General features: G+C 38.5%; 1 long non-coding RNA gene across 6 annotated transcripts in view; it reads left to right on the top strand.

Annotated features, from left to right (window-relative positions):
• The window catches only part of LOC26528598, a 43,097-nt gene that overhangs the window by 3,546 nt on the left and 12,525 nt on the right, over positions 1 to 27,026 (top strand). For all 6 annotated transcript variants that reach the window (XR_004364550.2, XR_001449001.3, XR_001449002.3 and 3 more), the window contains one exon: positions 22,572 to 22,700. This is a non-coding gene — a long non-coding RNA (uncharacterized LOC26528598). The remainder of the gene's footprint in view (positions 1 to 22,571; positions 22,701 to 27,026) is intronic.

Genomic DNA, 27,026 nt, shown 5'->3' with positions numbered 1-27,026 from the left:
TATTTCAATTAAACGATCTAGCTGGAGCTGCTGCTGCTGCTGCTGCAATAGAGGGTGGTCTCATGGCGAGGGGCGGGCCGAGGCGTGCTGTTCGACTGATCGGCAGTCAACAGCTGGAATACGACTCATTCTGATTGAATGTAGTCCAATGCACCATTGAGATGTTGTCTCTGCATACGAATCGGCCACTGCTGTGAGTCCGGCTAATGAGTGTCAAGAGCGGACACGACATGACATGACACGACATGGTCAGCTATTGCGAATACATACAGACAACACCAGCAGCAGTAGCCGTGGTTCCTTTGCCCATAAAGGGGTATATTGAGCTTCTTCGTCAACTTGTGAGACTTCAGGCTGAAAGGCGGACTAGCTTGATGTCTGTATAAATGAGATTATCTACATCTAAATTGATCTATACTATTATAAAATTTATTTTTATAGGCTTGCCTGCCTACTTATACCTGCCTACTTATGCCCTATAAAAATTCGAAATATTTAAAAAAAAAAAAAAATATTTTTCTATTATACATCTCAAATTTGTTTGTATTCTTGATCGAAAATTTGGTTTGGAAATCTTTTCTTATGAAACCTAGGGTATTGACGCGGCGACTAATCTATGGGCAGATACCTCGTTTGCTGCATTAATATGCATTTAAATGCACTGCGAGCTGCACTGTTTTGTTGGAGTAATTTCATGATTAATGCAACGGCATATTTAAATATCAATGTGGCAAATTGTTGGACCCCGGTTTCATTTGCTCAGCTGCTGTTGCTCCCCGAAGTTCTCTCAGATTGACTTTTCCGGGCTGCAAGCAGCAGCAGCAGCAGCAGCAGCAGCATCAGCAGCATCCAATTGATGCTCTATCTCTAGCATCTATCTAAATATATGATTGCATAATCCGCTTGTCACATTGCGGGCTGCTATTGCTGCTGCTGCTGCTGCATTAATGCCATTTACAGTTGCCGCCGTTGATAACAAGCTGCGAGAGTCAAAACAAAGCACTTGATAAATGCTGCAGTTAGTGCCATGTGAAATGCAAACAAATGTCTGAGCACGTGTTGGAAATGGTAGCGACTTGTCGGCCTTCAAAGAGTTACGAATTGTAATTAGAAATCTATGAAATTAAATTCAAATTAAATGTTAGCTAAATATCTGATCTAACGATGTTGATAGTAATATTGTATATCAAAATCCAGCTGAAATATTGGAATGCAATTTTTCATGCGAGTTTATATGGAAACTATGTCAACTATGTTAATTATATATAGTTGTGTAAAGCCAGGAAGAGGAAACTGAAGAATGTTCTAGAGCTGCGCTAAGACTGTTCTCTAGCTAATGTTTTAATTGCAAAGCAAAGTCGTTTAATCTGCACTTGCGAAGCACAAATGCTCAATTTTCTGCTCTTTTGTGCCATGCATATGTGAAGAGCTACTATATAAAACTTACTTATGCGAGGTGCGTTCAAAAAGTATTGCGAAACTTCTTATTGCCTATGCAACTGAAGAGGATGTGGATCACAGATGATGCTGAGCAAAGATTTAGTAGATAAATAAGGTATCGAAAAAGTTTTCGAAGATCATAGACAATGTATTTTATGAGAATAAAAAATATAATAAATATTTTTAAAGGGAAAAACTAGAAACTATAGCTTTACAAAAAATAACAAATATTTTTGTAAAACATACACAAAACGAGCTAAAATTCTTACAATACCTCATGTGGATTTTATATATGTATCTTTTATTACCTATTATTTATATTATTCACAGCCCCAAGATAACGATTCTCCTTAGGATTGTCTAGATATCCAAGACTCAGTAACATAAAGTCTACTAATTTTGCATTCATACGAACATAGTTGCCTTCAGAAGGCTTGAGGGCATTTTTCTCTACTGATTTGTAATAGTTAACATTTTTTTATCAAAGTGTCAACAGAGCTTCATTGACGAAGTGAGCGAAGCTACAATGAAAAATTATGAAGCACCAGCGAGCATCATCGAACACCACCCGCTGCGTTTGTGCGCGCATTTTATTAAGCAATTTATTAAGTTATTGATTCTGTCTGGGAATTGGAATGGAGCTTAATTAATTTCATATTTCTAAATCCGACAGCAGCACCAACAGCAGCAACAGCAGCAACAACAACAGCAGCAGCAACAACAATGATACAAACAACAACAAGAAACAAAAAACTACAAGATAATATTTTACTTAACGGCACTTTGTGTATGTGTACGTCTGTTGTCTGTGCATGTGTGTGTGATTTGTTTATTTACATTTATTTATGCATTTTGTCGATGAAAACAAATTAATTTATCGATTTTGTCATTAATGGGATTTCCTTCCAACGACATTTTATTTATTTTCGTCTCTCTCTTGTTGAAAAAATTCTTTTTTCATTTTTCAGTTAAGTGTTGGGCTGAGCTTTGCGGGGTAATTTGACTTTGATAACAAGTTGGTAACGCTTGAACATTTCTTCAAAATGTTGCGAGCGATGTTGATTTGAAAGTTGTTGAGCCGCTATTGATTATATTTATTACGACTAATACGAGAATGTTATGTTAAGCATGAGCATTAACTTTAACAGGTTTCTGTAATGTCACAATGTTAAGAAACTGTAAAATCTAGCGATTGAGTGAAACAAGAGGAAGAGTTGGAGGATGGAGCGAAAGGTAAAGAGATGTACGGAATGGAAGAAAAGTAGTAGTAGGAGTAGAAAGTAGGAGAGGCACAAAGAGAGAATGAGAGCGAGAGTGGGAGAAATGTAGAACGAGAATGATAGAGAGAAGAGAAATTTTAGAAGAAATTTAGTGAAAATTTAAATGATAGAGATAGAATATATAGATAAAGAGAGTGAGAGAGAGAGAGAGAGAGAGAGAGAGAGAGAGAGAGAGAGAGAGAGAGAGAGAAAGAGAGAGAGAGAAAGAAAGAGAGAGAGAATGAGAGAGAGAGTGGGAGAAATTCTAAGACAAAGAGAAAGAAAGAATATGGAAGAAAGACAGAGAGATTTATATTGAGGTTGAGTGAATAAACATAGACTCACACAGAACAGATGACTATTACTTCTGTCATGATATATAATCATAAAATTATCTAATATTATTAGATAACGAGAAGTACCAAACAAACTAAACTTATATAAGTTGTCAGGTTTAAGTTCATGAGAAACACAAAATTTGTTAGGGTATTCAAATTGACTGCTTTGCTGCATTGACGTTGCTTTATTTATTCGTTTGCTTCTTCATTTCCCTTGAACACACACTCTCTTTCTCACTCACACACACAGCGTCACTATCCCTCTCCCTTTTTGTTGCTTCTCTGGTTGATTTGTTTGTTATGCCCCGCCACAGGTGGCACTTGCCATGCGCATCAACAATTTTCAAGCCGTCAGGCACCTGCAGCAGAGTCTTCTGGCAGCCCTCGTCGCCTCCGCCTCCTCGCGCACTGGCCACGTCCAGGGAGTTCTGCCAAATTTGCGTTGAGCTGTCGATCGGAAGTTGGTTCACCATTTACGACAACTGTCAACGTTCTCCATATTAATTATGAGCTTTTTTTTACCATTTAATGTTCAGTCAAAAGCCGCACCAAGTCTGAGCACTTCCTGTGCCCCTTTGGCTGCCCCTGGACGGCCGGCCATGGCTGCCGAGCCCCACTCCTCCCAGCCGCTCGTCTTGCACACTTGGAAATTGTGTCACGCGACGCGTATCAAAATTAGTTCGCGAAGCTCAAGTCGAGACGAGACGCACTCGAAATGGGAATCGTCGTAGGCATTGCAATAGTCATCGGCGGCGTTCGGTTCGAAGTCATTCAATATGCGCACATTGTGCCACTTACTTGAGGTTCCCTTAACTCATAAACAGCATTTGTGTGGCTTATTATATATTATTAGCTCGATTGGGATATTGCACTTGACTCGATATACCCTGGAATGGCTGATATTGTATATAGAGTAGTTTGCATAGGTGTAATTAATGAATACAATATGTGATATCCGAATTTGGAATCAGAATTTGAAGGCGCTTTCTATAAATGTGACCTTACCGAACTTGGGATCTATATTAGCTAGAGCTATACAATTTGGTATGGTGGCTCTCGTATACAAGATATATAAAGGGCAATAGCAATGAAAATCATGAGCAACATCTTTCTATAAATATGATCTTTCTGAACTTGGGATCTATATAAGCTAGAACTACGAAATTTGTTACAATTTTTTCGCTTAAATGGGATGCACTTGACTATAGCAACTGTGATTTCGATTGCGTGCATATTAACAGACTTTGACAATTTTTCATCAGATATTCATCAGTGAATATAAAATGCTTTAGCCCTAGCTAACTCAGGATCTGTCAATAATTTAGTATATGGCCTTTTGCATATGCAAATAAAGTTCAACATCCGACAAAGCTCTGAGTAATTTCGTTCACTATTTAGCAGAAGGTATAATTAGTTTTAGGGTATCTTCTAGTCGCTTGCCCAAAGCATTTCGTGTCGACCTTCCGCGTTTTGACGTCGCGCAGTTCGTTGCTTTCAGCCGGCGGCGAAAACTTTTGTTGATTGATACGGCGAAACTGCTGAAAGCACCGTTAAACTTTTGCCATTGCTTTGACATTTGACATCTGATATTTGACACATGGGACATGACACTCGATGCTCCAGGGGGATTTTTCAGTGTTTGTTGAAATTCTTGCCTCATTAATCGCTCGCAATTAAGCGCCACTTTATATCAAATTCACACTTCTAATATTTGTGGCCTCTGCTATTATTATTGTTGTTGCTGTTGTTGTTGGTGGTGGTGGTGTTGGTGTTGCTGCTATTGTTGTTGTAGATTGATTGTTTGTTAACACAGCGTCGCTGCGGCCCTTTGTGCTGCGGCATCCGATTGATTTGTTGCCTGTCTGTGGCACGTGTTCATCTGAAGCTGAGCTCTGATCGCTCAGCGCCCCGGGTAGACAGCTTCACATCGAACTTGAGCGCTAAAAGTTGGTCAGACCGAGCGTATGGTGGAAACAAAGGATGACCGAGCAGGGTCAGGTTTACGCCACAGAATAACAGTTAGAAAATATTGCATTCAATACACAAATGTATTTGGGTAAGAATATATGTATGAAATCGATGTTTGCGTTGAGAGCCAAAATTGTCAAGCTGTGTTTTGTTTGAGTAGTGCTTTGAGATGGGGTGGATGGAGATAACAAATGAGCTGCAGTTAGCCTCTGAAGCAGCTCCAGAACAAAAGACTTAGGCAACAAACTTGATAGGGAGAACAGGCCAGGGGGAGAAAAATAAGCTCACTGCTTATTATAGAGATAGAAATAGAGATAGAGGACGAGATAGTGATAGGGAGAGAAAGAGGTAGATTGTGAGAGTTATAGTGAAAAATATAGTGAGAAACAGATTGAGAGAAAGAGGAAGATAGTGAGAATTGCAGTGATAAAGATGTTGAGTAAGAGAGGAAGAGAGGGAGAGAGAGGGAGAGAGAGAGAGATAAACATCAATAGAAAGAGAGGGTGAGAAGGAAGAAAAGGAGTGATAGAAGCAGAGAGAAAGAAATTAAGAAGCAAGGAAAAGGAAAAAAGACAGACACAGAGAGATTGAAAAAGTAAGAGAGCGAGAGAGAGAAATTTGGAAAGTTGGAAAGATAGATAGATATAGATTAGAAAAGTTAGAGAAAGATAGATAGAGAGAGAGAGAGGGAGACATAATTAAATAGAGTGAGAGAGAGATGCTAAAAAAGACATAGAGAGAGAGAGAGAGAGAGAGAGAGAGAGAGATGGAAGGCCCCAGAACAAATATGCAAACAGCAATGAGAAAGTTAGGGGCAGAGAAAGAGACAACATAATGGAGGAGCACATATAGATAAGGAAATACATAATTAATTATACAGTTTCAAAAAGAGATTCAACTCAAACACGAATCGTTAGGCAACGAACTTGAACTACGAATGAGTAAATTTAAAAGAGGGAGCTCTTTAGACAAATATCTACAAAACTATCCATATCAGAGCAACGTAAAATGAAAAGCATAGGCAACGCATTTAAGTTACTAAAACGCTAAATTAGAGTATTTATATGTGTATAAATAAAGAAAACTGATATCAGGCTATCACGCCATAAATTCAGCGGAAAATCGAAACACTTGGGCCATGAATTTCAATTCTAGAAATTAAAAAAAAAAAATGCAAATATTAATTAGCGATAGACGCCTGGCACAATCTAAAGCCATATCAAAAACGAAAGACTTAGGCAACGAACTTGCAATGTAAACTCTATCAATATGAAATGAAGAAAAACTAATGCATTTTCAACCAGTTTGAGGCATTACGGAAACGGGCCGAGACCACTTTTTAAATTCGGTTTAGTTTTAGCAGCCTGACAAAAAGAAGAAGAAGAAAAAGCAACAACAACAACAACAAATCTCAGCTGCTGCTGCCACCTGTTGCATGCGGCTTCTTCTCAAGTTGGAAAGCCTGTCGGTTGCTATTGCTGTTGCTCTTTGCTTTCTTCTTCAACTGCGAACCGCAGCAGGCTCATAAATAACTGAAATGCTCTATCTATGCTACCGAATCAGCCGAATAGCCGCTGGCCTGGCATCCACAGCTGAATTATGATATGCAACGAGTGCGAGTCGGAAAAATGCTCTACCAAGTGCACAGCGCGCCTATATGCCTGACTAACTAACTGATTAGCCGACTGGCCAGTAACAACAACAACAGCAGCAGCAACAGCAACATTGCAATAGCCATTTGGGGTGGGTATCTACTATATAGACTATAGACCTTCTTCTACCGAGTCGGGGGCCCCCAGACGTAGCCGCAGTCGCAGTCGCACTTTTAATCTGGTTCTGGGCGCTGAGCGCATTAATTATGCGTTTTCAAGCATTTCTTTGCTGCTCTTCTATTTTTGGCGTGCATGGCCGTTGTAGTTGTAGTTGTGGCTGCTGTTGTTGTTGTTGTTGCTTTGAAATTCTTGGCACGAGTTGGTTAATTAATTTAATTAATGTTTTTCAAAAGCGACGGCGACTGAGCCGTTGACGCCGCTGATGAGTTCGTTGAGCATTTTGTTCTCTACACTTCTATTGTTTCTAACGGTAGCACGAATGCTCCACACAAAGCGAACATGAAAAGTGCCAAGAGAAGAACTCTAACACACACATAGACACACTGGCAACACCTGCAGCTCATCCCATCATCTTCACTCAATTCTGTAATTTCCAGCTAATTATTTGAATTTTGTCTCGATTTCGATCGGTTTTGCAATTAAATTTTTTTGTTTTTTTCGCATTTGATTTTCGTTTTGTTTCGTTTCTGTTGTTTAATGAAAATTTATGAAATCTCCTCCAAAAACGAAACAGAAGAAACAGAAATTCATACCGTCTGCTTCTGCTTTCGTCTTCGAGTTGCTGCTAATGAAATTCATTTGAATTTCCTGCCATTAGGCACTGTCACATCGTGTTTTCCAATTGATTTTTGATCGCTGATATCATTTCATACCTTCTGCCGGCTGCTTACAGTGCGTGTGAAAAGTATGCGCTGCCATCCAGACAAAACCCCTAACTGGGCACTTGTTGACATTTATTTCAATCCTACGATCGTTATCTGCCCGAGTTGAAAGTGATAATTAAATTAAAGAAAACAGCTTGAGGCCCTTGCCAGAGTGCCACTCTAGACACTAAACGGTGTCCCAGTCGGGTCAAATGGGGCACAGGTGCACTAAAGAGTCGCCCAGGCACGGGCGATTTATTAGCGAAAGCCATTTCTACCACATTAGAGATTTCTGGCAGATTTTATGGCATACATGACATAATAATTGGTATGACTTCATCTCTGCCCTCCTTGAAGGATTCATTAGATTTACTTTGTTTTTCAATTCTCATTTCTGGTTTTTTTTCCATGTCATGCAATTCTCCCAGAATCCTAGAATGAGCATTTATTTATAGACATATTTCCCTGTCTAAGTTTTCTATCTGTATTCCCCTCCTTTTCTGTCATTCTATCTGTCTTCCCTTTACCAACTTCCTCCAACTTTGCCTATAGTGCTCTTACTCTTTTTCTCCCCATATCCGCAATATTTCTCTCCATATTATATTCTCGTATCTTCTGTTCATTGTTTTCTCTTACTGTCTTTCTCTATTTCTCTCTGGATTTGACTGTTTTGTCTCTGTCTCTTTTGTTCTACTTTTCTAGCCGTCTTTCTATCTGTTTCACTGGCACTTTTTCCCTCTGTACTTACTTTTTCTGTCTCTTTCTCACTTTTTATCCCTTCTTCCCTCCTTCTCTATCTTCAAATCTCCCCTATATCCTTTTTTCTTTCTCTCTCTCTCTATTTCGCTCTACAATTCTCTCTATCTCTCTCTGTTTTAATGTCTCTCTTACCTCCAACTTTTCTCCTGCTCTTCCACTCTCCTTCTCTTTCTTTCTCTCACTCTGTCTCCCTTCAATTTGATTAACAAATTTGTGCATTTGCCAAGTTGAAGGCCGCAATGCGCTCATTGTGCAACCGATTGTGGCACAAGCATTGATGCAGCAAATTTAATTTGTTGCCAATGGGCGAAAGGAGAACGCGAGAGGCCTAGCATCATCTGCCGCTGCAGCATCGTCAAGAATGCTAAGTTCGCCGTCGCAGTAGCGATTGTCGCAATGCCAACGCCAACACCGACGTCGCGACGTCGACGCTGCTGCCTCCGCTTCTGGCTCTGCGGCTGCATTTGTATTGATTTATGCGCAGGCGGCAAGATGAAAGATGCAACAAATACAAGAGGCACGACTATCGGCTATCGACTGGGATTGCGATTGGGTTTGGGAGTGGGTTCGGGATTGGGATTGGGATTGGGATTTTGACTGGGGTATTTGGGCTTTGCGATTGGTGGATGCCACTGCAAATGGCTTATGATATGCGCCACGGCCACAGAGCGTATGCGTAATGTGCCAAGCAGAGGCCGAGAGGGGCCATGGAATTAACTACATAGAACATGCTCAACATGTGGAGGCAGTTGGCAGCAGCAGCAGCAGCGGCAGATAGACCGCTACAGAGCATTGACACTATCATCATTATCAGCTGAAGAGAGAGGCGGCTCTGCAGCTGCGAAGGGGAAGGAGGAGGTGGAGGAGGGGAGCAGCAGTAGTTAGAGCCCATTTGGTGAGCGACTATTGACAACCGCAGTTAACAAGCGCTTTAGGAAATTTATCTTTCAAGCATCATAAATCATAAAAAGCAACAACAAGCGAAAAACACCATGCGAAATGAGCGGAAGATGGACTCAAATAATGGATACCGTACAATGAAAGATGTGTCGTATGGAATGTGATGCGTTATCGATAAAATCGATAAGCAGATTAAGCAGAAAAATGCAGCAGTAAGAGTTTCCAGCAAATGTATGAAATTAAATTTTAACGATGTGCAAATTTAACATGCTGTTATGGTTGTCCGTATATGGTTTATATCATTTAAATCGATATATATCGATTTTAATGCAACAATAAATATGCCGTCAAAAAATTATTCGATTTGTATACGAAAATTAAAGAGCTCAACACATTTTCATTCTATAGAACTATATTTTAAATATTCATTAAAATAAATTGAAACTATTTGCATCCAAATTGCAAATATAAAAATATTTTCAAACATTTTCTCATGTCTACAGGGTATGCAAAAATAAGTGCTTCAAGAAAATCAAATTGTTCTTTGAGCTCAAATGTTATATAATTTTATTTTTATTATTTTGGATTTAGATGCACAGTTTGTGGGTGCTCGCAGCAGAGGAGGAAGTGTGACACGGTCGAGACCGTGTGCGGGGTGGGGGGGAGTGGAGGTACGGCCCTAGAATCGCGCACTTGCCATGCTAGCTGACTTAATTACCCAACTGAAACTTACTGCCTCTGCCCTGCTCTGAGCTCTGTCTGCTCCCCAGCCCAGGCTTAATAATAATTACTCGAGTTAAGTCTGATGTGGTTTGCTTTACTTAGTTTCTCATATGCCACCGCAGCTGCCTCACTTTTCTGCCTCTTTTCTATATATGTATATATAAATAACTTTTTATGTGTATAAAACTTTTTTGTATTCCTTTGTTTTGACTGATTAAGAAAATGATGAAAATGCAGCCAAGCGTCCAAAATGTTGCTGATAAACAACAACAACAACAATTACAACTGAATATGCGCAGCGAGTGTGTGCAGTCAATAAAACCAACAAACGAGGAGAAGAAGAGGAAGAGGAAGAGGCAGCAAAAGAGTATTTAGATAATATATTTTTCTGCTCTAGCAATATATTCTTAGCCATATGGATGATGTGTGGACCCCTTCAAGTAGTTCAGCTTAGCTATATTAGGGCCTTTTATGGTTCACACGAAAAAAAGTCAATGCTTTAACTGTAGCGGAAATTGGCTTAATTACCATTAGAAAACATTGGCTAATGAAAATCATTTCTGCATATAGCTAAGCGCTCTAAACTGATCGGATCATACCTTGTGGAAATATATGGAATATGTTGAGCAAAAAATATATATAGAGTTGTCGAAATATTTTTAAATGTAAAGCTCATTTTAATATTACCTTTTGTATATGAAATATTTTAGTTAGTTTTGTATATTAAATATACTGTTAAAGATTTGTTTTTAGACTTAGATGGAGCGAGTCCAGAGAGAATTTATTTTTGATAACCTAAAACTATAAATGTGTAAATATGTAATATGCAGAAGCAAAGGTGACAGGCTCCATGTATCCTTGTATGTATCCTTGATAAGATCGACGAACTGAGTTGTTCTAGACATTTCTGTCTGAGTGTCTTAGCGTCTATTCGTCCAATGTATCCTCAATGATCTCTTACGCCAAAAAAGCTACAGACTTGAAATATATGTTAATACATATATATTATAAATCTGATATATGTGTATTGAGGTTAAAGGTTTCATCTTGGGTTGTTAGATAGGATAAAATATGCTATCAAATAATTGATAAGAGTTCTTGATACTGAGCAGTTTCAGCTGCATCATACATACATACATACATTCAAATATGTACACATATACATACATCATAGCTTTATATAAATGATATATATATATGTTTAGACAAAGAAGTGTTTATGGAGTCTTTTGCCTCTATAGACTCTTACAAATTGAATTTTGCATAGGCAAATCTAAGCGAAACTTTTGCAGTTCAATTGCTAGTTTTAGCTGTTCATGCCACACTTTATTTGTCGGTTTTGCTTACTCTCAACTTGCTAACTGTGCCGCTACTCTCTCTCTCTCTCTCTCTCTTTCGTCCCATCTACCTTACTCTCTCTCTCTGTGTCTGCATTTGGCCTCTTCCAATTGATCAATTGGCAAATTGTGCCCCGACTCAACTGCAAGTCTAAGGCAATTAATTGTTGTTGTTGTTGTTGTTGGTGTTGCTGTTGCATTGTGAGCCGCATTGTACGTGCCGTGCTGAGCTCTGGAGTCCATTCAACAGTGCTGTCAAGGCTCTGCAGCCACTCCCCCTGGCAGACAGCAGCCACGACCGCCCCACCCGTGCCACCGTGCCACCCGTTGCACCCGTGGCACCTCTCGCTTATGGGCATAGCATATGAGCGACATCCAATCATAATTCAGCGTCTTATCGCATTCGTGCACATCTCCAGTTTCGTAGCGAGCGACGCTTGCCACATGTGGCAGCCACATGGGCCAGTGACCGTAAACTTGCGACAAAATGTCGCGTGCTCTAAACTGCAGTTATGCAACTTTACAATGCCTGACAACTGGCTGACAAGGCGGCCATAAAACGTTGCGCTTTATGATATACAGCGATTTATCGGTCTATCGAAATATCGATAAACAAATTGCAGAACACCGAATATATGTATGTGTGTGTGTGTGTGTGTGTGTGTGTGTGCGAGGCAGAATTGTGCCGGAGGATAGACAACTGCTAATAAACGCTTTTCTAGGTCATGCCACAAGCTCCGAGTACAGAGCGTGGGTGTTAAATTATATAGCCAGAGGCTGTCCGACACTCGAGCTCTGGCAACTGAGGCTCCGATGTCGACGTGTGGCAGCAACATGCGCGCCTCAGTGTCAACCAGGCTGGCAATCTGGCAACCTGGCAACATGGCAGCCTGGCTGGCAGGCAACAGCTTGCGCTTCTGCTTCTGCTTCTGCTTCTGCATTGGCTTCTCGCAGCCACGCCCACACCGCCAACTGTAATAATTGTAGTTTGCGCCTTGGCCATTTAGTGGGCGTGCACTGTGGTTCGCTTTGACACTCGCTGGCGTATACTTAATGCCAGGCATTTATGCAGCCGCCGCTCCATGGAGACAATCATTAAAAACAATAGATGCTGCCAGCTAACTGCAACGAATTCAAAGTCAATGCCAAAGCCAAAGTCAATAAAAATGCTGCGGCGGCAAAGATGAGAGACAACAACGCATTGCAAGAGTTCCGATCGTATGCTCTCTCCCTCTCTCTTGCTCTACTCACTCGGTCGCTCTCGCTCGCTCTATCTCTTTTGGAGACCAGCTAAATTAGTTGTCATGGGAATTTATTGTGCCATTTGGCCAGCATACAAAGTCCGCATAGACTGCAGCACTGTATGCGCGCGCGTGTGTGTGTGTGTGTGTGTGAATGAGTGTGTGTGTGGCATATGAACAAACACGAGACAAATGCGCGACATGAAGTTTTACTGTACTGCCACAGAGCTAGGTGCAGTAGCTGATCTGTGATTGTACAAGCAATATAAGAGTGACTTCTATTTGTAATTTAGGCTTATAGTAGAAATCTTTTTATAGATGGAAGTCACTCTATATGATCTGTAAAAGTTACTCTCATACTATCTATATTACAAGCTCAGATTTCTCTCTTAGTATGTCTAATCTGTAAAAGTTACTCTTATACAATCTATATAAGAGTGACTTATATCTATAAGTTTAGCCTGAGGAGACTTTTAGATTTCTACTCATACTTAGAGGTCACAATACTTAGAGGTCACAATACTTAGAAGTCACAATACATATTGTATAAGAGTGATTTTTTTATAAGTTCGGGTTTGTAAGTATAGATGTCACTCTTCTACAAGAACAACTTATGCAATATCTTATGCAGATTGTACATATAAGAGTGTCTGCTTAGGTTTGTAAGTCTAGCTATCACTCTTATACAATCACTGTAAGAATTTGTATAAGTCACTCTTATACTATCACCAAAATTATATAAGTCACCTTCAAACAATTGGCATAAGTGATCTGTGTAATCTGTATAAGAGGCTCTTCTATGTATAAGTTGAGTTTTATAAGTACAGAAGCCACACTTATAACAAATATAAAACTAATATGCTCTATAAGGCTTGATAAACAGGGTATTTTTAGCACATTCATATTTTTTATAGAAAGCAATTTCAATAATTTATCTAAATTAATAAAAAATCTAAAGACAAATTTTACTTGAATGTTTTTCAGAATATCTTTCAGAGAGTTCGCTTTAGCTAACGACAACTGTATTATAGATTGCGTGCCTTTTAGCATCGCGTGAGGCCGCTGCCGTCCCTCTCCCTCTCTCTCTCTCTCTCTCTCTCTCTCTCTCCTTCTGTCCGTCTGTAGCTTCATCTTCTGCATCGCATTTTGATGCAGTCAAGTGTGAGAGACTGCGCAGACTCCCAAGCATCATCAGGGAACCGCACCGCGCCCGTCCGGCTGCTGCAGATCATGCGCATGATTAGCCAGCAAAGTTCTCAGACATTGTCTCTGCTGCGGCAGCTTCGGTTTTTTGTATCTATATTCTTTTTTCTTTTACCAATTTGTATTAGAGTTTAATTATGCAAATAATGCGAGTTCCTCAGATTCTCAGACTTTGCTTTCTAACTGTCAACTGTCACACGAGCAAAAGAATTTTGCATGTATATACGTGCATCTACTGTATATATGAATCTCTCATTTTTTTTCACATTTTCAGTTTCGTGTTTGTCTTGGGGCACTCATCGGCCCATCATCGGTTGGACTCTCTGCCGGGGCTGTCGTCGCCATCATCGTAATCTATTATTAAAATGCCATTAGAGCGGTGCAGCACCAGCGACTGTCCCAACGGCAATCGCAATTATTGAATATGTATATATAAATATATATTTATATATGTATATAGGCACATACATATATATGCTTGTGTTTCGTATTCCATTTCATATTAAGTCAACTCGCAAAAGATCATAATTCATAGCGCCGATTTCATAGAAAGCCAGCCTCACAAATGTTGCTCCTCAAATATTTGGCGCGAGCAGCTCGCGTGTCCCCAGGCCCGATACGATTTGTACAATTTGGCCAATACCCTAAAAGTGGGGTGTATCGAAATGGTCAGGTATTTGTGCATGTAATGTTAATTAATGTAAGCTACACCTACTTATAAAGGCGGAGAGTTGCCGTGAATTAAAATTATATTTTAAAGATTTTATAAATAAAGTTAATTTTTAGTATAGAAAATCTGAACGAATTCCATTCCTACTCATATATCATATAGATCATCATTCCTACTCTTTTTCGTATAAATCATCTATGTATGTGCCTATAGATTATAGAGATCACATAGATCATATAGTTCATATAGATCATATAGATTATATGGATCACATATTCATATAGATAATATAGATAACATAGATCATATGGATCACATAGATCACATAGATCATATACATCATATAGATCATACAGATCATATGGATCACATAGATCATATAAATCATATAGATCATGAAGATCATATAGATCATGTAGATCATATAGATTCTTTTTCTATCTTCTGACCGTCAGAGTATTTCCAATTCATAAAATATAGCGTCAGCTTTACTTTGTAGTGCTTGGCTCACTTTTATTTTTTGTTTTTTTGGCTTGTGTTAATCAATTAAAGTGTGGCTCAAGTGCCAAGCGATCAGCCAGCGCTTTTTTTTAGCCAAATTAAGACTTTGCATAATCAAGTGCCAAAAAAAATGGTAGAAAAAAGCAACTGCGAAACCTGTGGCAAAAAAATGGGTTTGCATTCCACAAAAAACCTGCAACCATTAAACACAATTAAGTTTTTAGCATTTTCCTATGCCACCTATCTAGTTGCGTCTCCCTCTCACTCTCTCCTGCTGACTCTGAGTCTCTCGCTCTGGCTTGACTTGCTCAAATTAACAGTTCATTAGTTAAAGCTCTGGTAAATATTTTGTTTCTTGCAAGCAATTATTGCCCCTTTGGGACAGGCCCTTGGGGGACTAGCTCTGATGATGTGTGTTTTGCCATGGACACCTCTATTTTTTGTTGTTGACTGGTGACCCCAGTCGAAAACTTCGCCCCCCTGTGACCCCTATCAGTTCGACTGACACAACTATCGAAAGCCGTTATATAAATCTTTTCGCACATCGGAGCTGTGAAACTGGCCGTAGGTCAAAACCTATCTTTGTCCCTCTGCCTCCCTCTCTCCTTTTCTCACCCTCTGATTACAACAAATCTGGCTGGCAGTCACTGATTAGCTAGCGCTGAAATCAGCTCATTGAGTTCACTGATTACAGTTATCCGGCCATATCGTAATACTAGCCATAGCTCGAGCCATTTGGCATGCTCCATGGTCGCTTTATTGTTCTTATGTGATTTTCAGAGAGTTTTCGCTTGTGTTCTAATATTGAAAATGATGTTAATAGATTTTTCTTTTTATAGATAACACATATTTTCGTTTTTTTTTTTTTTTTTTTTGTATATTTTTTTTATTATTAACGAATTTAAGTTTATTTTTTTCTAATTTAAGTTTATTTATTAAATAATAAAAAAATCATATAAAATATATCAAATCGTAAAAGTTTTATTATCTTTTGCAAGACAATTTTCGTCTTAAGCGCAAACTTTATTTTTTTTTCTTCTAAGTGCTAAGGATTAAATTTGTTGGAACATAAGCCTATATATATATATATATATATATATATATATATAGTAGATATGTCTATATAGTGGATTTATCTATAAATTAGAAAACACTAAATGTAATATGGATCTAGAGGTAGAGCTAAAGAGAGCTATTAGAGCTATTAGAGAGCTATTAGCATATAAACATTTTAAAACATCCCATTGTCCCATTGGTTATCCATTCCAGTTTACAGATCATCAGCATTCTTTATGGCTATAAACCTAGTTTTTAATGAATGTAAGCGACACGTTGGATAGGTCTTGCTGCTAAAATATGAAATAATTATATCAGCATGCTTTCATTTAAAGTACCTTAAATTCATATTTAAATTTCCATAAGAAAAAGAATGAAATAAAAAAAAACTAACTCAACACGAGGCGCACATTAATTCAGATCTCTCGCAATAAAAACAATCAGCGCCAAATCAAAAAGTCAAATATTTATAAATATGCATAGATCGATTGATATCAAAATTGAAATGCTTAGAACTGAAAGAAAGAAGACAACTGTAAATTCATCTGGATTATCTATGAATTCGCAAAGATTTAGAAGGTATCTCAATAGTAGCCTTATCGGGCATATAAATATGCATAAAACCCATTTGCACAGATTGTCTCTATTGTATCCATTGTCTCTAATTGGCTTATGGGAGACAATGGCCTCGGCTGGGGGCGCGATCGATGACGTTGAGGCATGGAGGCGTGGCCGCCTACACATTTGCCCGCACTGTTGCATACCAGCAGGCGTTGCGGCGAGCGTCTGGGCCAAGTTGGTAGCCGGGCCCGGCTAATTGGCATGCGTCGCAGTCGCATGAGTCTCCAGCTCGCCTGTTCGCCTGTCAGCGTCAGCCCAGGAATTTGTGCGCCCAAATTGGCAGCTATTGTTGGCTGCGACTGCGGCTGCGGCTGTGCCTGTGGAGGAGCTCTGACCTACTTAGGCGCCAGTGCGCCTTCTGGCATTAATCCAAAAACAGTCAACGCATTGCATTTATATATATGTATACATTCATGTATATATACATATATATATATATATATATATGTATGTGTATCTGGCAGATACTTGTTTGTTTTGTATCTCTACTGATGGCACACTGACAAATTATCATACATTTCTCTCTCTTTCTCTCTCACTCTCCCTCTCTTTGTGTGTGTGTGTGTGCTCGCTCCATAAAGAGCTGAAGCCGCCCAAAAAGGCTTTCATATTGCATTTTCAGAGCCAGCCGCTGTCTGCGTGCGAGCGTTTAACTGATAATTGATTGATTTATTGCTTTATTGTTTGCTAAATAAGCCACAAAAGCTACAGAAATACAAAACACACACTCAGTCACACACACACACACACACACACACACGCACGCATAATGCACAAATGAAATTAAAAACGAAACGTATCAAAACAAAAAGCTAAATCGATTCGATCCGAATCGAATCGCAACGCATCCAATCGAAATCGAGTCGAATCGATCTTTAAAACGCCTGAGCACAGATCAAATTTAAGAAGATTAATGTTGAGTATGAACGGGTGAATACCCTGGACTCTATGTATTGCTGATCTGCCTTAGCATGTTTCCTCTATTTGCCTCTTCTCTCTGTCTGCATTTAATCCTCTCCGTCTCTGCCTCTCTCTGTTTGTCTCAATCCTCTTCTCGTTCTTGTTCTCTGTTTATTTCTCTCAGAGAGATAGCGCTCTGCCTCTCACCCTCGTAGTCTCTTTTTCAGTGTTTGACTGTTTCTCTAACTCTTTCTCATATATATTTTTTATAGTTCCTCCCTCTCTATTTTTCATCCTCTCATCCTTACTCTCTTCCACGTCTTTCATTCTATTCATTTTCCTACAACTCTTTTTAGCGTTCTCTTTCTCTATCTCTTTCTCTATCTCTCTCTCTCTCTCTCTCTCTTTCTCTTTTATTCTGCATATATATTCCGTTTTCTATTTCTATCCCATTCTCTATCTCCCCCGTGCATCCATCCATTTTTCATGATTTACATTCACATCCTTCTCCCATTATTACTTGCCTTCACTCTCAGCTACCCCCGCCTAAACACCGTTCAGATTACAGGGTATATGAAGCCAAGAACACGCACTGCCACTGCCAAAAACCTACTCAAACATGTCTTTTTTTTTTTACAGTTCGGGTCAAAAAGGGTTTTTGGGGTCTGAGGAACTCGTTGAATGAGGAACTTGTTGAATGTAGTTGCTGTAGTTATTGTCAGATAACTTAAGGTCTCCCACTACTCCCCCTCTCTCTCCGTCTCTCTTTCACTCCATCTCTGTCACTTTTTGAATGCCGACACGTCGAAGGACATGAAATGTCGACTTCCAATGCTGCCCGCTGACATTCAAAGCTAGTCCCAAACAAACATAATTTATATGAAATGATGGAGCGACATATCTTTGAGATGATATTTAAATGGATATTCTTATTGTGAAATAAGCTAAGTAGATATATATATATATTTATTTATTTATGCATATGTATATGCATATAATTTGATATAAAATATCTTCGCTGTGCTTCTTGCTTGAAAATTAGAGCGATGTCATCAAAATTGCACTTCATCCAATTGGATAACAATGGAGCTGATGTATTGCAAGAGTAATTTATAAATATATATATAGATAAATATATATATTTTTTAACTGCCCATATCCGACTGTTTGCATACTCTGTATGTGTGCAATAAGTGTGGCATCGATTTGCATTACGCGCGACTCATTAACAACAGTTAAGGTTCGACTGTGACAATTATGCAAGCGAACAATTGAGCAGCTGCAAAGTGCATGGCAGTGCATGGCAGTGCAGCAGCAGATGCAGAGGGACAGAGATTGAGTGACGCATAGAGACATAGATACATAGATATCAAATTGATTTGCGTTTGATTAAAGTCGAAGCGTAATTTGCTTATGTAAACTGCTCGCCGGAACTGCGCTCATAATCATGCAAATGTGTCGGCCTGGCTGAGCTAAAGAGATGCGGCAAATGCTAATTGATAGGTAAACCAACTGTCGCCCCTCTCGCTCTCTGCTCCTCTCGCCATCCCCCTCTGTCTCGCATGCAACTCTGCTGCTTAAGTGGAGTCTGGTGCATACAAATATGTGCATTAAATATTAAATTGAGTCAATTTCTTAGGCAAATTGCTGCGCTAATGTCTTAGCCAACACTCGCACACACACACACACACACATGCATACACACACGCACACATCCTGCCACACTCTGTTGCGGAAGCAAGCAACGGATGTACGGAAGCAATATTAAAATGCAATTAAACAAATAATCACATTAAAGAGAGCCCCTGTAAATTATTTAAATGAAAATTAGCTGCATTATTTATACATATTTATACATATATGTATGTGTGTATGTATGTAAGCAGGTGTATGGAAGAGTGAGAGAAGAACGCTGAAGAGCAGGAGTTAATGGTGGGGCAGGAGGCAGGAGCCCAGGGGACGGGAGCCGGGGTTGAGCATCTTAATCATTGCTCTGCATTTGCTGTTTGTATACAAACAAGAATTTTAATGCCTCAATCAAAATAAATTGAAGCAGAAAACAAAGAAACAAGAGAAAGGAAAAGATTTTTTTCGACGAGCCGAATTGAAGATACTCTTGCTTTAGATTTTTTCAAAAGTTTCATTTGGTTAGGCGTTGACAATAATAGGTGAGGAGAAATTGTGGGTAGAGGTATACGGGTGAATAATAGAGGAACTAGAGGAATTTTTGTATAGATTGGCGAAAATCTGGAAATAAGCAATATTAGAGATATAGGAAACATGGAAGACATAAAGATTAGAGGTAGTGATGGAGAATAGAGGAGATATAGGAAATATAAAACAATATGTAGACTTGGAAGGCGTGAGAGACTTGGGAGAGACTATGAGTGTATGGAAAATAAGAAAACAATTCAAGATATATGCAAAAAATGGTTGATAGTGGAGATATAAGAGATATAGTAAGATATGATTGATATGGGAAGAAATATAAGATATGAGAGAGATAGATGAATTTGAGGATTGTAGATTTTAGAAATGAAGCTGGTATGGAAAATATAGTAAAACTATAGATAGGAAGAGCGAAAGTGACAGAGAGCGAACTTGGAACTACATTGAAAATATTTATTTATTTAATCGTCAAAGAATTAATTCTAAATAATAATTTAGTTTAATGCAGCAGTCACAAAGGCCTTCACGCAGTTATTGGATATACAAATGAATCGATTCTACTAATTGAATCGATGACTTGTTGACATCGCTTTCCATGCATATTATTACATCATCTGCTTGTCAAAGCCAGCAGTCACACTCTTCCCAAAGGACAAGTTAATACAAATTAAATTTTAAACAAGCTACAAGTGCTCAACATTTGCTATCAATGATAATGATACTACATATAAGCAGTCGCAAATTGCAAGCAAACAGAGCCTAGCATATGACATAGCTTAGGCATAGCTAAATCCAAAGCAAACCAAATTGCAGCTAGAGATCAGCTAATACAGCTCAGCTTTGAGACAAGATCAAATTGCAATAGTGCCCAACTGGCGTACATATGTATGTATGCATGTATACACAGCTATATATACTTATATATAGACATATATGAGGGAAGGCAACAAATGACCAACAATTTGGTCAGGTTGTTGCGTTCGAGTGGTCTAAAGCGGCTGCCTTCTGGCTGTTGGTTGTTGGCTGTTGGCAGTTGGTAGCTGGTGCCAATTTGATGGCCATCAGTTGGACCGACTGTCAAACGCATGCCAACAACAGTTTAGTGCAACAATTAGCAACACATTTTCGCCAAAGTGCCACAGACAGAGGGAGCCAGCCGAGTCGAGCCAGGACAGACGAGACGGACAGACAAACAGACAGCTGGACGGTGGGACATTCGTTTCATCAGGCAGTTGGCCAATTGGCAGAGAACAGAACCAGAACTACGAGTACCCCTACTCGTGGGCCCCCCTCCATCCGCTACCCGTTAACCCCTACGAGTCACAGTCACAGTCACAGTCACAGTGCTCCTCTGTCTGGCTAAGTGCTTGCCCGTCCCGATTGGTTCTTAATCAAGCGTTAATTTGCCGGCCAAGCGACAAGCCCGTAGCTGCAACACTGTTGCCTGATGCCCGTTGCCCGTTGCCTGCTGCCTGCAATTGAAGCAGCATTCGTCTAAAGAAGCTTTTCTGCTTTTAGAGATGCTCAGAGCAGAAAATGAAAAACAGAAAAAAGAAAATCAAATATGTATTGGCCAGTTGCTACAGAAATATGTTGAAATTATCTATAGCACGTCAACTGAAATACTTGGGTTATTAGTCTTTGATAGTATAAAGCAAAGAATTTTAAGACCCGGAACATTAGAAACTTAGCTAAAGGCAAACTCGAGCCGTAGTGCAGAATTCTATGAAGATTGTTGAGAGATAGTTTCTCTTATAAAGTTTATTTATAAAAAAGTTGCATAAAATTACGATCTGAAAGCTTTTATGTAGAATAGAATTGAAGTTTTTATTTTTATGCGTTTTTTCTAAGTTCTAAAAGCTGGTTTCTCAGTTCGTAATTGGTAGCTAACCTCAGCTAATACTACAGATCGACTGTGACCGCGCAACGCCGGCTAATTATACTAACCACAACTGCAGCAACATCTTCCTTAAGTGCATTTCGTCTACCTCTAATTGAGAGAGAACAACAGCATATGGAAGCCATGTGAGGATTTGGCACTGTCCGCATGCCAATTGGACGCGCTGCGGCTTTGCCCCAGCAGAGGCACCGGCACCGGCACCGGCGGCTTGTGCCACTTTTTTGTAAATTGAATTTAACGCCTGAAAATTAAAAATAAATTAAATATATTTAAAAAAAAAACTAAAGAAAAAAGGCGAAATAGGCTTAAGCTAAGCAGAGATTGTCTTAGATTGTGTTGCAAATACAATTTGTTAATGTAATGCTAAATTGAATTAAATGCAAGGGAGAGAGAGAGAGAGAGCGAAATAGAAGGATAATACAATATACAGAATAAGTGATAAGATAGAGGTGGTAGAGGTAGAGGTAGAGGTAGAGGTAGAGGTAGAGGTAGAGGTAGAAGTAGAGGTAGAGGTAGAGGTAGAGGTAGAGGTAGAGGTAGAGGTAGAGGGTAGAGGTAGAGGTAGAGGTAGAGGTAGAGGTAGAGGTAGAGGTAGAGGTAGAGGTAGAGGTAGAGGTAGAGGTAGAGGTAGAGAGGTTAGTGGATAGCAGACTCAAAAGAGAGAATAGATGATGAGGAAAGAGAATAAAGGAAGACAATACAGTATAGTGGAGAGAGGATACAGGATATAGGATAAAGGATAGAGAATAGAAAATAGAGGATGGCGTATAGAGGATAAAGGATAGAAGATAGTTAGTAGGGAGTAAAGGCTAAAGGACAGATGATAGAGAATAAGCATACACAGATAATAGAGTATAAAGGATAAAGAACAGATGCATAGACAATAGAGGATAAAGGATAAAAATAGACACTTCGACCGAGCAATATGCAGGTTCAACGACCTGACCTTTCTTTCCTCCCCTTTCTCTTTCATCCTCCTCGTCTATCTGTCTATCTCTCCCTGACTCATTAACATCAAAAAGATTTGTATGCAATTTTAATGAATTGAATAGTTTAAATAAATTTAATTTTTTTATATCTTTTTTTCGCTAAAATTCTGTTTTGTTGTAGCAAAACACCTAACAAAACTGGCCAGAACGACGAAGACTAGGTCTAGCTGAATTGATAGAAAGACGTCAGCACTGAGGGGCACTCGAGTCCAAGTCCAACGGCAACAACAAAGAAACAAGAAATCTATCGGTAAAATATAATAAATTTTATGACAAGCCTTTGTATTATTTATTGTTATTGTTATGGTTTTTTTTTTATTTTTATTTTTTATTTTTTGCTTTCTGATATCTGGTGTTTGTATATAAATATATATATTTGTGCATAGTTTTTTGCGGCTGCTGTTGAACAATAAAAATCAGGACTATTGTCTTGCTCTCTAAGTCAATAGACTCTACAAAAGATGAGTCTAGATAAAAACCAAAAACTTGATTCGAGTGTGCCGGGTGTGCGTCTGTGTGTTTGTGCCACACGTTGACAATTAAAACCGTTACCAAATAGTTGACTAATTTATCGATCAGCCTTTGTTCCAAATCTCCCTCATTATTATTTTACATTTGAAATTTGATTGGATTGTCTTCTTTTTTAAAGTTTTTTTTTGTTTTTTATGCTCACGTTTATTTTTGTTTCTGTTTTGGATTCGCGAATTATTTGGCAATTGTTGTTGGTTCATTTTCGAATGTTGATCTCAAATTTTAGCGAAAGAAAGTCCGGCATTGCAACTATTCAAATAGATCTCGCAACTGCCCATTAAAGACATACGTAATCTATTTAAATGTATTCGCAGGTAGCTTAAATGTAAAGCTGGTGAAATACCAGTTCTAGTTCAATTTCTAGTTTACGTTCAATCGACGGGGACTTACCCAATGCCGTAATATGATATATAATCGCGGCAAATTTGAACTAGTTTCAGTCCATGTCGATAGCTACAGCTAATGGGGTGTGTTAATATGGGATAAGCAAGCTGAGTTAACAAACTACATATATTGTGGAACTAGTTCCACTTCCAGCATTATCCTATTTTTTGCGGCTTTGGTGTGAACTTTAACATCGTGAGAAATTGAACAGATTCATTTAGTTTTTGATTAATTTATTTACTTTTATCATCAATGCTCTAATTAATTACAGCATTTGGTATGAGTAAGAAGATTGTATAATGGAACTACTTCTAGCTCCAGCTCAAGTAAGTTGCGCTGTTTCCCAAGTCAGTTCCAGCTCCAGCTAATTACTTTTTTAATTGAACTAGTTTCACTTCGAGAACTAAGCTAAATTCAGCGCGTTCTATCCTGAACCAGTAAATAATCTGAAAAAGTAGCTTATAAGAATAAAATCTTTGAGTTGAAGTATATTTAAGCAATCTTTTATCAGCATTTAGTCCAAAGAACTCGAGAGTTTTGCATAACTCGAAATTGCAAACGCAACTTTCCATCTATCAATCACTTAGATTACCAAAGCTCCGATTTTGAGCAGATTGTGGAGATCAGCTTGAAGAGCGGCGATTAAATCAAATTATGAGAAATGCGAATCATCAATCGATGATTGAGCAGCTTGCTAACTATCTATGAGAACTAGCTTTGCATAATGCCAGCCAAATGCTAAACAGCGACTAATTTATTGGGCCAAATATTAGCATCGCTTGTCAGAGCTGCCAACACAGTCCAATAAGAACGGAGCCGGATTGGGAGGCCGGCGTGAAGTTAATGCCGTTGACAGTCGGACAGCTTTGGCAAAATACGCAGCTCGTAAAGTTCTTCAAAATATTTATCAATAGAGAAAGAAGATGCAAAGAGAAAGAGAAGCAGACGTAAACGAGAGCCATAAAGAATATTTTAGTCTGAGATTTGTAAAATATGCCCCTAAGAGGCCAATAAAAATGTTAACAAGCTCGACTTAGCGACAACTAACAGAATTATATGGCTAGAAAATTGGTATTTCGACAGGAAATCGCAATTAGGCGGCAGTCAAGTTGACTGATTAGCAGACACCCTGTAGCCAAAAGCTGGCACACTTTTAGATGCAAATGTCAATGGACGAGACATTGAAAAAACTTATGCAAAGTCCAATTGGGTAGCAAAGTATCCAACTAACAGATACCCTGCTTTTCTCAAAAAGGTAGCTCAAAAATGATCAGAGGAAATTTTCATAAGGAAGATGTAAATCGAGATACCCTGTAACTTGAAAATAGCTAACACACTCTTAAGAATTAAATATTGTAAGTCATAAAACTATTTATAAGCAAGTAGAATCTTTGTAGCAAATGTGAACAACTAGCAGATGCCCTGTAATTTGAATGTAGAAGATATACATAGATATATTACAAATATGCATATAATATTAAACAGCTATAAAAATCGAGAATCTACTGGGAATTTTCCATATACCCTGGGAATTTTCCTAAAAATGTATACCATTGATGATGATGAGTTTTCCTAATTTCAAATTCTAAATGAAAACTATTTGGAAATTCCACCTGCAACTGGCGAACATTTGCATAGTTAATTTGTCAAACTTTCTCATTTGATAGCTGAGAGGTCACCTTTCACTTAGTTAGAGGTTGATAAACGACGAGATCCACTCCGGCATGAACTGAAAACCAACTCAAATGAACTGAAATTATCAGCCATAAATATCAATATAAAGCAAGTGTTTAAAGTAGCCGAGCAGATCGTGAGAAAGGCCCCAGCCCAACTCTCAGCCCAAGCCCCAACTCCAGCCGCAGCTTCAGCTCAATTCATTGATGAAATACGAGTGCATTTTAGACAGTTTCTACCTCGCCCCCCTTCCTCTCACTCACACACACGCCGGCTTCCTCACGCCGTCAGTGGCTTTCTGTGAGTGGACAATCGACTGCAGTTAAGCAAAAGGTTCTCCCATTCATTCACACTTGGCTCGCTTTGGGCCACAATTAAGATACATAAATTGCTGTGAATATATCTATTTATTCCAATTGGAATTTAAGTTCCAACTAACGAATGGGCCGCTGCCATTGATGTTGATGTTGAGGGCGTGGTCTTTGAGAAACCGATAAACTAAAGAAGAAGAAGAAGAAGAAGAAGAAGCTGAAGTGGAAGTTGAAGTTGAAACTGAAATATTACTCAAAGATGTCAAGTCTCTCTCAGCTGGGAGGCAAAATGTATGATCTACATAATGTAACGGCATTTGATCACGTTTTAACTGAAAATGAATTCAAACAAATTAAATATACATAAAATATGAATTAAACTATAGATTGATAAATAGATAAAATCCAACAATGCTGCAAATGAAAAGCTTGAATAATGAATACAAATTTGTGTGAAGCAGATTTCGAATAAGAAAATATTTAGCCAGCAGAAGAGTCTTTTGATTCAATATAATTTTTATTTTAATCACCATTGTTTAACATATTTGATTTTTAACTTCGACTTGCAGAATATAGGATCGATTTCTGCTGAAGAATCAGTTGGTCCTTCAAAGTGCTCCATTGGTATTCTCTTGAAAGGTAAGTGACCTTGACAGCTCGATTAAATAGACGCTTTATTAATAACATCTGAGCTCTCCTGGAGAAGCATAAGACATAGCGAGGCTATATACAGGGAAAATATTCAATTAGATTCAGTTCATCATCCACTTCATACACAACTCAAATATCAGTCTCACTTGCAGCTGTAGATTTACTTCACCAGACGAGATGCGAACCACCAAATAACAAAATATATACATCTCGCTGTGTTCTTCCTAAGGGCTTGAATACTAATATATCAATAATACCAAAGGGCCGGCATAGCAGAGGCGGATAGCAAAAGCGACTACTGTTAAAACCAGAAGGTCTCTTGCGTCTAGCTTTATTTATTATTAATTAGTGAAAATCAGCAAACACATTCTAGAAATTAGAAATTCTAATTGGGTATACATTCGAAAAGAAAATAGAAAAAGTATAAATTAAACATGAGAAATACGAGTCGAAACGGATGACAACATCTTACTTGTTTAGAGTCAAATGCCACTTGATTTAAAATTTATTTTCTATTGAGTGATGATTATATTTGCAAAATCAATATGTTCAATTCAATTTACAGACAACTATATAGAAATATATCATCTTTGATGTGAATGTACTTTGGATTCTTGAAGGGACTTAACTTTGGTAGCCCTACTGACATATGGCATTTCTTGAAAAAAAATATTCAATGAAGAATTGAATTTATATAAACAATATAAAACTAAAGGAAATTGAGTCATTCTTGGAATGCTTTTTTACATGCGATGCGATCTTTCATAATAGATAGTATTTAGTTAATAAATAATGCTATAACAGCATCTATATATTCTTATTATGTATATTATTATTAACGATCATTAAACATTGATAAATATATAATTTTATATGTATTTATATAGATATAAATCTCCCCCAGTTAGCTTTTCGTATGAATTAATTAGGTTTCGATTAGGTTGTCAAGCGTATTCAAGACAGAGGCGTTTCCTCCAGCGCCTTCTCGAGTTAATAATCGTGCAGCCCATTTATAATCGATTGAT

The sequence above is a fragment of the Drosophila mojavensis genome, unplaced genomic scaffold, assembly GCF_018153725.1.
Source record: "Drosophila mojavensis isolate 15081-1352.22 unplaced genomic scaffold, ASM1815372v1 contig_136, whole genome shotgun sequence".
NCBI lineage: Eukaryota > Metazoa > Arthropoda > Insecta > Diptera > Drosophilidae > Drosophila > Drosophila mojavensis.
Note: the sequence above shows the minus strand (reverse complement) of the source record. Positions and strands in the feature narration are given on the sequence as shown.